The sequence below is a fragment of the Lates calcarifer genome, unplaced genomic scaffold (genome assembly GCF_001640805.2).
Source record: "Lates calcarifer isolate ASB-BC8 unplaced genomic scaffold, TLL_Latcal_v3 _unitig_5756_quiver_2710, whole genome shotgun sequence".
Taxonomy (NCBI): domain Eukaryota; kingdom Metazoa; phylum Chordata; class Actinopteri; family Centropomidae; genus Lates; species Lates calcarifer.
The window spans coordinates 7,501-15,411 of NW_026117703.1; the positions used below are offsets into that span (position 1 = coordinate 7,501).

The 7,911-nt window shown below is 48.7% G+C and overlaps 12 non-coding genes across 12 annotated transcripts; all 12 read left to right on the forward strand.

Moving 5' to 3' along the window:
* The first annotated feature begins 147 nt into the window (after positions 1 to 147).
* Positions 148 to 264, forward strand: LOC127141795 (5S ribosomal RNA). Its single transcript, XR_007812302.1, has one exon. It is a non-coding gene; the product is annotated as a 5S ribosomal RNA (ribosomal RNA).
* A 495-nt stretch (positions 265 to 759) lies between these two features.
* LOC127141798 (5S ribosomal RNA) lies at positions 760 to 878 on the forward strand. Its single transcript, XR_007812305.1, has one exon. It is a non-coding gene; the product is annotated as a 5S ribosomal RNA (ribosomal RNA).
* Positions 879 to 1,373: 495 nt separating this feature from the next.
* Positions 1,374 to 1,492, forward strand: LOC127141799 (5S ribosomal RNA). Its single transcript, XR_007812306.1, has one exon. It is a non-coding gene; the product is annotated as a 5S ribosomal RNA (ribosomal RNA).
* Positions 1,493 to 1,987: 495 nt separating this feature from the next.
* On the forward strand, positions 1,988 to 2,106 carry LOC127141785 (5S ribosomal RNA). Its single transcript, XR_007812292.1, has one exon. It is a non-coding gene; the product is annotated as a 5S ribosomal RNA (ribosomal RNA).
* A 495-nt stretch (positions 2,107 to 2,601) lies between these two features.
* LOC127141787 (5S ribosomal RNA) lies at positions 2,602 to 2,720 on the forward strand. Its single transcript, XR_007812293.1, has one exon. It is a non-coding gene; the product is annotated as a 5S ribosomal RNA (ribosomal RNA).
* Positions 2,721 to 3,216: 496 nt separating this feature from the next.
* Positions 3,217 to 3,335, forward strand: LOC127141788 (5S ribosomal RNA). Its single transcript, XR_007812294.1, has one exon. It is a non-coding gene; the product is annotated as a 5S ribosomal RNA (ribosomal RNA).
* A 495-nt stretch (positions 3,336 to 3,830) lies between these two features.
* On the forward strand, positions 3,831 to 3,949 carry LOC127141789 (5S ribosomal RNA). Its single transcript, XR_007812295.1, has one exon. It is a non-coding gene; the product is annotated as a 5S ribosomal RNA (ribosomal RNA).
* Positions 3,950 to 4,444: 495 nt separating this feature from the next.
* LOC127141790 (5S ribosomal RNA) lies at positions 4,445 to 4,563 on the forward strand. The gene has a single exon (XR_007812296.1). It is a non-coding gene; the product is annotated as a 5S ribosomal RNA (ribosomal RNA).
* A 495-nt stretch (positions 4,564 to 5,058) lies between these two features.
* LOC127141791 (5S ribosomal RNA) lies at positions 5,059 to 5,177 on the forward strand. Its single transcript, XR_007812297.1, has one exon. It is a non-coding gene; the product is annotated as a 5S ribosomal RNA (ribosomal RNA).
* A 495-nt stretch (positions 5,178 to 5,672) lies between these two features.
* Positions 5,673 to 5,791, forward strand: LOC127141792 (5S ribosomal RNA). Its single transcript, XR_007812299.1, has one exon. It is a non-coding gene; the product is annotated as a 5S ribosomal RNA (ribosomal RNA).
* Positions 5,792 to 6,286: 495 nt separating this feature from the next.
* Positions 6,287 to 6,405, forward strand: LOC127141793 (5S ribosomal RNA). The gene has a single exon (XR_007812300.1). It is a non-coding gene; the product is annotated as a 5S ribosomal RNA (ribosomal RNA).
* A 495-nt stretch (positions 6,406 to 6,900) lies between these two features.
* LOC127141794 (5S ribosomal RNA) lies at positions 6,901 to 7,019 on the forward strand. The gene has a single exon (XR_007812301.1). It is a non-coding gene; the product is annotated as a 5S ribosomal RNA (ribosomal RNA).
* Positions 7,020 to 7,911: the final 892 nt, after the last annotated feature.

The window sequence follows — 7,911 nt, forward strand, 5'->3', positions numbered from 1 at the left end:
AATTCTTGTTGGGTGGAGTAGTTATTTCTTAGTTTTGCTGTTGACTGTTAGAGAAAATCCCCATTATTGTTGATTGCTATGTGAAATAACAGATCTGCCAGTGTTATTTTGGCACGTATAAAGGGTCTGTCTTCAGCAGCCGCTGTGGCTTACGGCCACACCACCCTGAGCGCGCCCGATCTCGTCTGATCTCGGAAGCTAAGCAGGGTCGGGCCTGGTTAGTACTTGGATGGGAGACCGCTGGGATACCAGGTGCCGTAAGCTTTTTGTCCCCATCTTTTCCTGCCTATCTTACAGCAGCAGAATGCCGCTTCCTCTGTAGTTGAGACAGGGCACGCCCAAACTACTTTTATTTTGCAGCCTGTATTTCACGCTCTGTTTTGCACTTCTGTTTTATGTCACGTCGCTTTCGGCAATCGGGTATTAGGCGCTGGAAAGTCACCTCTGTAAAGTCTGCACTGCTGCCGAATGAATGAGCGCAGTCTGGGTTTTGGGCACAATGACCCAATACGTCGTCCACAAGGACGTGTGGCTCACCGATGTACGTTTTGAGCAATTTCGGACGAAAATGGACTTGGAACAGAGCCAAATGTTTGATCAGGCCATACGGAAAATTCTTGTTGGGTGGAGTAGTTATTTCTTAGTTTTGCTGTTGACTGTTAGAGAAAATCCCCATTATTGTTGATTGCTATGTGAAATAACAGATCTGCCAGTGTTATTTTGGCACGTATAAAGGGTCTGTCTTCAGCAGCCGCTGTGGCTTACGGCCACACCACCCTGAGCGCGCCCGATCTCGTCTGATCTCGGAAGCTAAGCAGGGTCGGGCCTGGTTAGTACTTGGATGGGAGACCGCCTGGGAATACCAGGTGCCGTAAGCTTTTTGTCCCCATCTTTTCCTGCCTATCTTACAGCAGCAGAATGCCGCTTCCTCTGTAGTTGAGACAGGGCACGCCAAAACTACTTTTATTTTGCAGCCTGTATTTCACGCTCTGTTTTGCACTTCTGTTTTATGTCACGTCGCTTTCGGCAATCGGGTATTAGGCGCTGGAAAGTCACCTCTGTAAAGTCTGCACTGCTGCCGAATGAATGAGCGCAGTCTGGGTTTTGGGCACAATGACCCAATACGTCGTCCACAAGGACGTGTGGCTCACCGATGTACGTTTTGAGCAATTTCGGACGAAAATGGACTTGGAACAGAGCCAAATGTTTGATCAGGCCATACGGAAAATTCTTGTTGGGTGGAGTAGTTATTTCTTAGTTTTGCTGTTGACTGTTAGAGAAAATCCCCATTATTGTTGATTGCTATGTGAAATAACAGATCTGCCAGTGTTATTTTGGCACGTATAAAGGGTCTGTCTTCAGCAGCCGCTGTGGCTTACGGCCACACCACCCTGAGCGCGCCCGATCTCGTCTGATCTCGGAAGCTAAGCAGGGTCGGGCCTGGTTAGTACTTGGATGGGAGACCGCCTGGGAATACCAGGTGCCGTAAGCTTTTTGTCCCCATCTTTTCCTGCCTATCTTACAGCAGCAGAATGCCGCTTCCTCTGTAGTTGAGACAGGGCACGCCCAAACTACTTTTATTTTGCAGCCTGTATTTCACGCTCTGTTTTGCACTTCTGTTTTATGTCACGTCGCTTTCGGCAATCGGGTATTAGGCGCTGGAAAGTCACCTCTGTAAAGTCTGCACTGCTGCCGAATGAATGAGCGCAGTCTGGGTTTTGGGCACAATGACCCAATACGTCGTCCACAAGGACGTGTGGCTCACCGATGTACGTTTTGAGCAATTTCGGACGAAAATGGACTTGGAACAGAGCCAAATGTTTGATCAGGCCATACGGAAAATTCTTGTTGGGTGGAGTAGTTATTTCTTAGTTTTGCTGTTGACTGTTAGAGAAAATCCCCATTATTGTTGATTGCTATGTGAAATAACAGATCTGCCAGTGTTATTTTGGCACGTATAAAGGGTCTGTCTTCAGCAGCCGCTGTGGCTTACGGCCACACCACCCTGAGCGCGCCCGATCTCGTCTGATCTCGGAAGCTAAGCAGGGTCGGGCCTGGTTAGTACTTGGATGGGAGACCGCCTGGGAATACCAGGTGCCGTAAGCTTTTTGTCCCCATCTTTTCCTGCCTATCTTACAGCAGCAGAATGCCGCTTCCTCTGTAGTTGAGACAGGGCACGCCCAAACTACTTTTATTTTGCAGCCTGTATTTCACGCTCTGTTTTGCACTTCTGTTTTATGTCACGTCGCTTTCGGCAATCGGGTATTAGGCGCTGGAAAGTCACCTCTGTAAAGTCTGCACTGCTGCCGAATGAATGAGCGCAGTCTGGGTTTTGGGCACAATGACCCAATACGTCGTCCACAAGGACGTGTGGCTCACCGATGTACGTTTTGAGCAATTTCGGACGAAAATGGACTTGGAACAGAGCCAAATGTTTGATCAGGCCATACGGAAAATTCTTGTTGGGTGGAGTAGTTATTTCTTAGTTTTGCTGTTGACTGTTAGAGAAAATCCCCATTATTGTTGATTGCTATGTGAAATAACAGATCTGCCAGTGTTATTTTGGCACGTATAAAGGGTCTGTCTTCAGCAGCCGCTGTGGCTTACGGCCACACCACCCTGAGCGCGCCCGATCTCGTCTGATCTCGGAAGCTAAGCAGGGTCGGGCCTGGTTAGTACTTGGATGGGAGACCGCCTGGGAATACCAGGTGCCGTAAGCTTTTTGTCCCCATCTTTTCCTGCCTATCTTACAGCAGCAGAATGCCGCTTCCTCTGTAGTTGAGACAGGGCACGCCCAAAACTACTTTTATTTTGCAGCCTGTATTTCACGCTCTGTTTTGCACTTCTGTTTTATGTCACGTCGCTTTCGGCAATCGGGTATTAGGCGCTGGAAAGTCACCTCTGTAAAGTCTGCACTGCTGCCGAATGAATGAGCGCAGTCTGGGTTTTGGGCACAATGACCCAATACGTCGTCCACAAGGACGTGTGGCTCACCGATGTACGTTTTGAGCAATTTCGGACGAAAATGGACTTGGAACAGAGCCAAATGTTTGATCAGGCCATACGGAAAATTCTTGTTGGGTGGAGTAGTTATTTCTTAGTTTTGCTGTTGACTGTTAGAGAAAATCCCCATTATTGTTGATTGCTATGTGAAATAACAGATCTGCCAGTGTTATTTTGGCACGTATAAAGGGTCTGTCTTCAGCAGCCGCTGTGGCTTACGGCCACACCACCCTGAGCGCGCCCGATCTCGTCTGATCTCGGAAGCTAAGCAGGGTCGGGCCTGGTTAGTACTTGGATGGGAGACCGCCTGGGAATACCAGGTGCCGTAAGCTTTTTGTCCCCATCTTTTCCTGCCTATCTTACAGCAGCAGAATGCCGCTTCCTCTGTAGTTGAGACAGGGCACGCCCAAACTACTTTTATTTTGCAGCCTGTATTTCACGCTCTGTTTTGCACTTCTGTTTTATGTCACGTCGCTTTCGGCAATCGGGTATTAGGCGCTGGAAAGTCACCTCTGTAAAGTCTGCACTGCTGCCGAATGAATGAGCGCAGTCTGGGTTTTGGGCACAATGACCCAATACGTCGTCCACAAGGACGTGTGGCTCACCGATGTACGTTTTGAGCAATTTCGGACGAAAATGGACTTGGAACAGAGCCAAATGTTTGATCAGGCCATACGGAAAATTCTTGTTGGGTGGAGTAGTTATTTCTTAGTTTTGCTGTTGACTGTTAGAGAAAATCCCCATTATTGTTGATTGCTATGTGAAATAACAGATCTGCCAGTGTTATTTTGGCACGTATAAAGGGTCTGTCTTCAGCAGCCGCTGTGGCTTACGGCCACACCACCCTGAGCGCGCCCGATCTCGTCTGATCTCGGAAGCTAAGCAGGGTCGGGCCTGGTTAGTACTTGGATGGGAGACCGCCTGGGAATACCAGGTGCCGTAAGCTTTTTGTCCCCATCTTTTCCTGCCTATCTTACAGCAGCAGAATGCCGCTTCCTCTGTAGTTGAGACAGGGCACGCCCAAACTACTTTTATTTTGCAGCCTGTATTTCACGCTCTGTTTTGCACTTCTGTTTTATGTCACGTCGCTTTCGGCAATCGGGTATTAGGCGCTGGAAAGTCACCTCTGTAAAGTCTGCACTGCTGCCGAATGAATGAGCGCAGTCTGGGTTTTGGGCACAATGACCCAATACGTCGTCCACAAGGACGTGTGGCTCACCGATGTACGTTTTGAGCAATTTCGGACGAAAATGGACTTGGAACAGAGCCAAATGTTTGATCAGGCCATACGGAAAATTCTTGTTGGGTGGAGTAGTTATTTCTTAGTTTTGCTGTTGACTGTTAGAGAAAATCCCCATTATTGTTGATTGCTATGTGAAATAACAGATCTGCCAGTGTTATTTTGGCACGTATAAAGGGTCTGTCTTCAGCAGCCGCTGTGGCTTACGGCCACACCACCCTGAGCGCGCCCGATCTCGTCTGATCTCGGAAGCTAAGCAGGGTCGGGCCTGGTTAGTACTTGGATGGGAGACCGCCTGGGAATACCAGGTGCCGTAAGCTTTTTGTCCCCATCTTTTCCTGCCTATCTTACAGCAGCAGAATGCCGCTTCCTCTGTAGTTGAGACAGGGCACGCCCAAACTACTTTTATTTTGCAGCCTGTATTTCACGCTCTGTTTTGCACTTCTGTTTTATGTCACGTCGCTTTCGGCAATCGGGTATTAGGCGCTGGAAAGTCACCTCTGTAAAGTCTGCACTGCTGCCGAATGAATGAGCGCAGTCTGGGTTTTGGGCACAATGACCCAATACGTCGTCCACAAGGACGTGTGGCTCACCGATGTACGTTTTGAGCAATTTCGGACGAAAATGGACTTGGAACAGAGCCAAATGTTTGATCAGGCCATACGGAAAATTCTTGTTGGGTGGAGTAGTTATTTCTTAGTTTTGCTGTTGACTGTTAGAGAAAATCCCCATTATTGTTGATTGCTATGTGAAATAACAGATCTGCCAGTGTTATTTTGGCACGTATAAAGGGTCTGTCTTCAGCAGCCGCTGTGGCTTACGGCCACACCACCCTGAGCGCGCCCGATCTCGTCTGATCTCGGAAGCTAAGCAGGGTCGGGCCTGGTTAGTACTTGGATGGGAGACCGCCTGGGAATACCAGGTGCCGTAAGCTTTTTGTCCCCATCTTTTCCTGCCTATCTTACAGCAGCAGAATGCCGCTTCCTCTGTAGTTGAGACAGGGCACGCCCAAACTACTTTTATTTTGCAGCCTGTATTTCACGCTCTGTTTTGCACTTCTGTTTTATGTCACGTCGCTTTCGGCAATCGGGTATTAGGCGCTGGAAAGTCACCTCTGTAAAGTCTGCACTGCTGCCGAATGAATGAGCGCAGTCTGGGTTTTGGGCACAATGACCCAATACGTCGTCCACAAGGACGTGTGGCTCACCGATGTACGTTTTGAGCAATTTCGGACGAAAATGGACTTGGAACAGAGCCAAATGTTTGATCAGGCCATACGGAAAATTCTTGTTGGGTGGAGTAGTTATTTCTTAGTTTTGCTGTTGACTGTTAGAGAAAATCCCCATTATTGTTGATTGCTATGTGAAATAACAGATCTGCCAGTGTTATTTTGGCACGTATAAAGGGTCTGTCTTCAGCAGCCGCTGTGGCTTACGGCCACACCACCCTGAGCGCGCCCGATCTCGTCTGATCTCGGAAGCTAAGCAGGGTCGGGCCTGGTTAGTACTTGGATGGGAGACCGCCTGGGAATACCAGGTGCCGTAAGCTTTTTGTCCCCATCTTTTCCTGCCTATCTTACAGCAGCAGAATGCCGCTTCCTCTGTAGTTGAGACAGGGCACGCCCAAACTACTTTTATTTTGCAGCCTGTATTTCACGCTCTGTTTTGCACTTCTGTTTTATGTCACGTCGCTTTCGGCAATCGGGTATTAGGCGCTGGAAAGTCACCTCTGTAAAGTCTGCACTGCTGCCGAATGAATGAGCGCAGTCTGGGTTTTGGGCACAATGACCCAATACGTCGTCCACAAGGACGTGTGGCTCACCGATGTACGTTTTGAGCAATTTCGGACGAAAATGGACTTGGAACAGAGCCAAATGTTTGATCAGGCCATACGGAAAATTCTTGTTGGGTGGAGTAGTTATTTCTTAGTTTTGCTGTTGACTGTTAGAGAAAATCCCCATTATTGTTGATTGCTATGTGAAATAACAGATCTGCCAGTGTTATTTTGGCACGTATAAAGGGTCTGTCTTCAGCAGCCGCTGTGGCTTACGGCCACACCACCCTGAGCGCGCCCGATCTCGTCTGATCTCGGAAGCTAAGCAGGGTCGGGCCTGGTTAGTACTTGGATGGGAGACCGCCTGGGAATACCAGGTGCCGTAAGCTTTTTGTCCCCATCTTTTCCTGCCTATCTTACAGCAGCAGAATGCCGCTTCCTCTGTAGTTGAGACAGGGCACGCCCAAACTACTTTTATTTTGCAGCCTGTATTTCACGCTCTGTTTTGCACTTCTGTTTTATGTCACGTCGCTTTCGGCAATCGGGTATTAGGCGCTGGAAAGTCACCTCTGTAAAGTCTGCACTGCTGCCGAATGAATGAGCGCAGTCTGGGTTTTGGGCACAATGACCCAATACGTCGTCCACAAGGACGTGTGGCTCACCGATGTACGTTTTGAGCAATTTCGGACGAAAATGGACTTGGAACAGAGCCAAATGTTTGATCAGGCCATACGGAAAATTCTTGTTGGGTGGAGTAGTTATTTCTTAGTTTTGCTGTTGACTGTTAGAGAAAATCCCCATTATTGTTGATTGCTATGTGAAATAACAGATCTGCCAGTGTTATTTTGGCACGTATAAAGGGTCTGTCTTCAGCAGCCGCTGTGGCTTACGGCCACACCACCCTGAGCGCGCCCGATCTCGTCTGATCTCGGAAGCTAAGCAGGGTCGGGCCTGGTTAGTACTTGGATGGGAGACCGCCTGGGAATACCAGGTGCCGTAAGCTTTTTGTCCCCATCTTTTCCTGCCTATCTTACAGCAGCAGAATGCCGCTTCCTCTGTAGTTGAGACAGGGCACGCCCAAACTACTTTTATTTTGCAGCCTGTATTTCACGCTCTGTTTTGCACTTCTGTTTTATGTCACGTCGCTTTCGGCAATCGGGTATTAGGCGCTGGAAAGTCACCTCTGTAAAGTCTGCACTGCTGCCGAATGAATGAGCGCAGTCTGGGTTTTGGGCACAATGACCCAATACGTCGTCCACAAGGACGTGTGGCTCACCGATGTACGTTTTGAGCAATTTCGGACGAAAATGGACTTGGAACAGAGCCAAATGTTTGATCAGGCCATACGGAAAATTCTTGTTGGGTGGAGTAGTTATTTCTTAGTTTTGCTGTTGACTGTTAGAGAAAATCCCCATTATTGTTGATTGCTATGTGAAATAACAGATCTGCCAGTGTTATTTTGGCACGTATAAAGGGTCTGTCTTCAGCAGCCGCTGTGGCTTACGGCCACACCACCTGAGCGCGCCCGATCTCGTCTGATCTCGGAAGCTAAGCAGGGTCGGGCCTGGTTAGTACTTGGATGGGAGACGCCGTAAGCTTTTGTCCCCATCTTTTCCTGCCTATCTTACAGCAGCAGAATGCCGCTTCCTCTGTAGTTGAGACAGGGCACGCCCAAACTACTTTTATTTTGCAGCCTGTATTTCACGCTCTGTTTTGCACTTCTGTTTTATGTCACGTCGCTTTCGGCAATCGGGTATTAGGCGCTGGAAAGTCACCTCTGTAAAGTCTGCACTGCTGCCGAATGAATGAGCGCAGTCTGGGTTTTGGGCACAATGACCCAATACGTCGTCCACAAGGACGTGTGGCTCACCGATGTACGTTTTGAGCAATTTCGG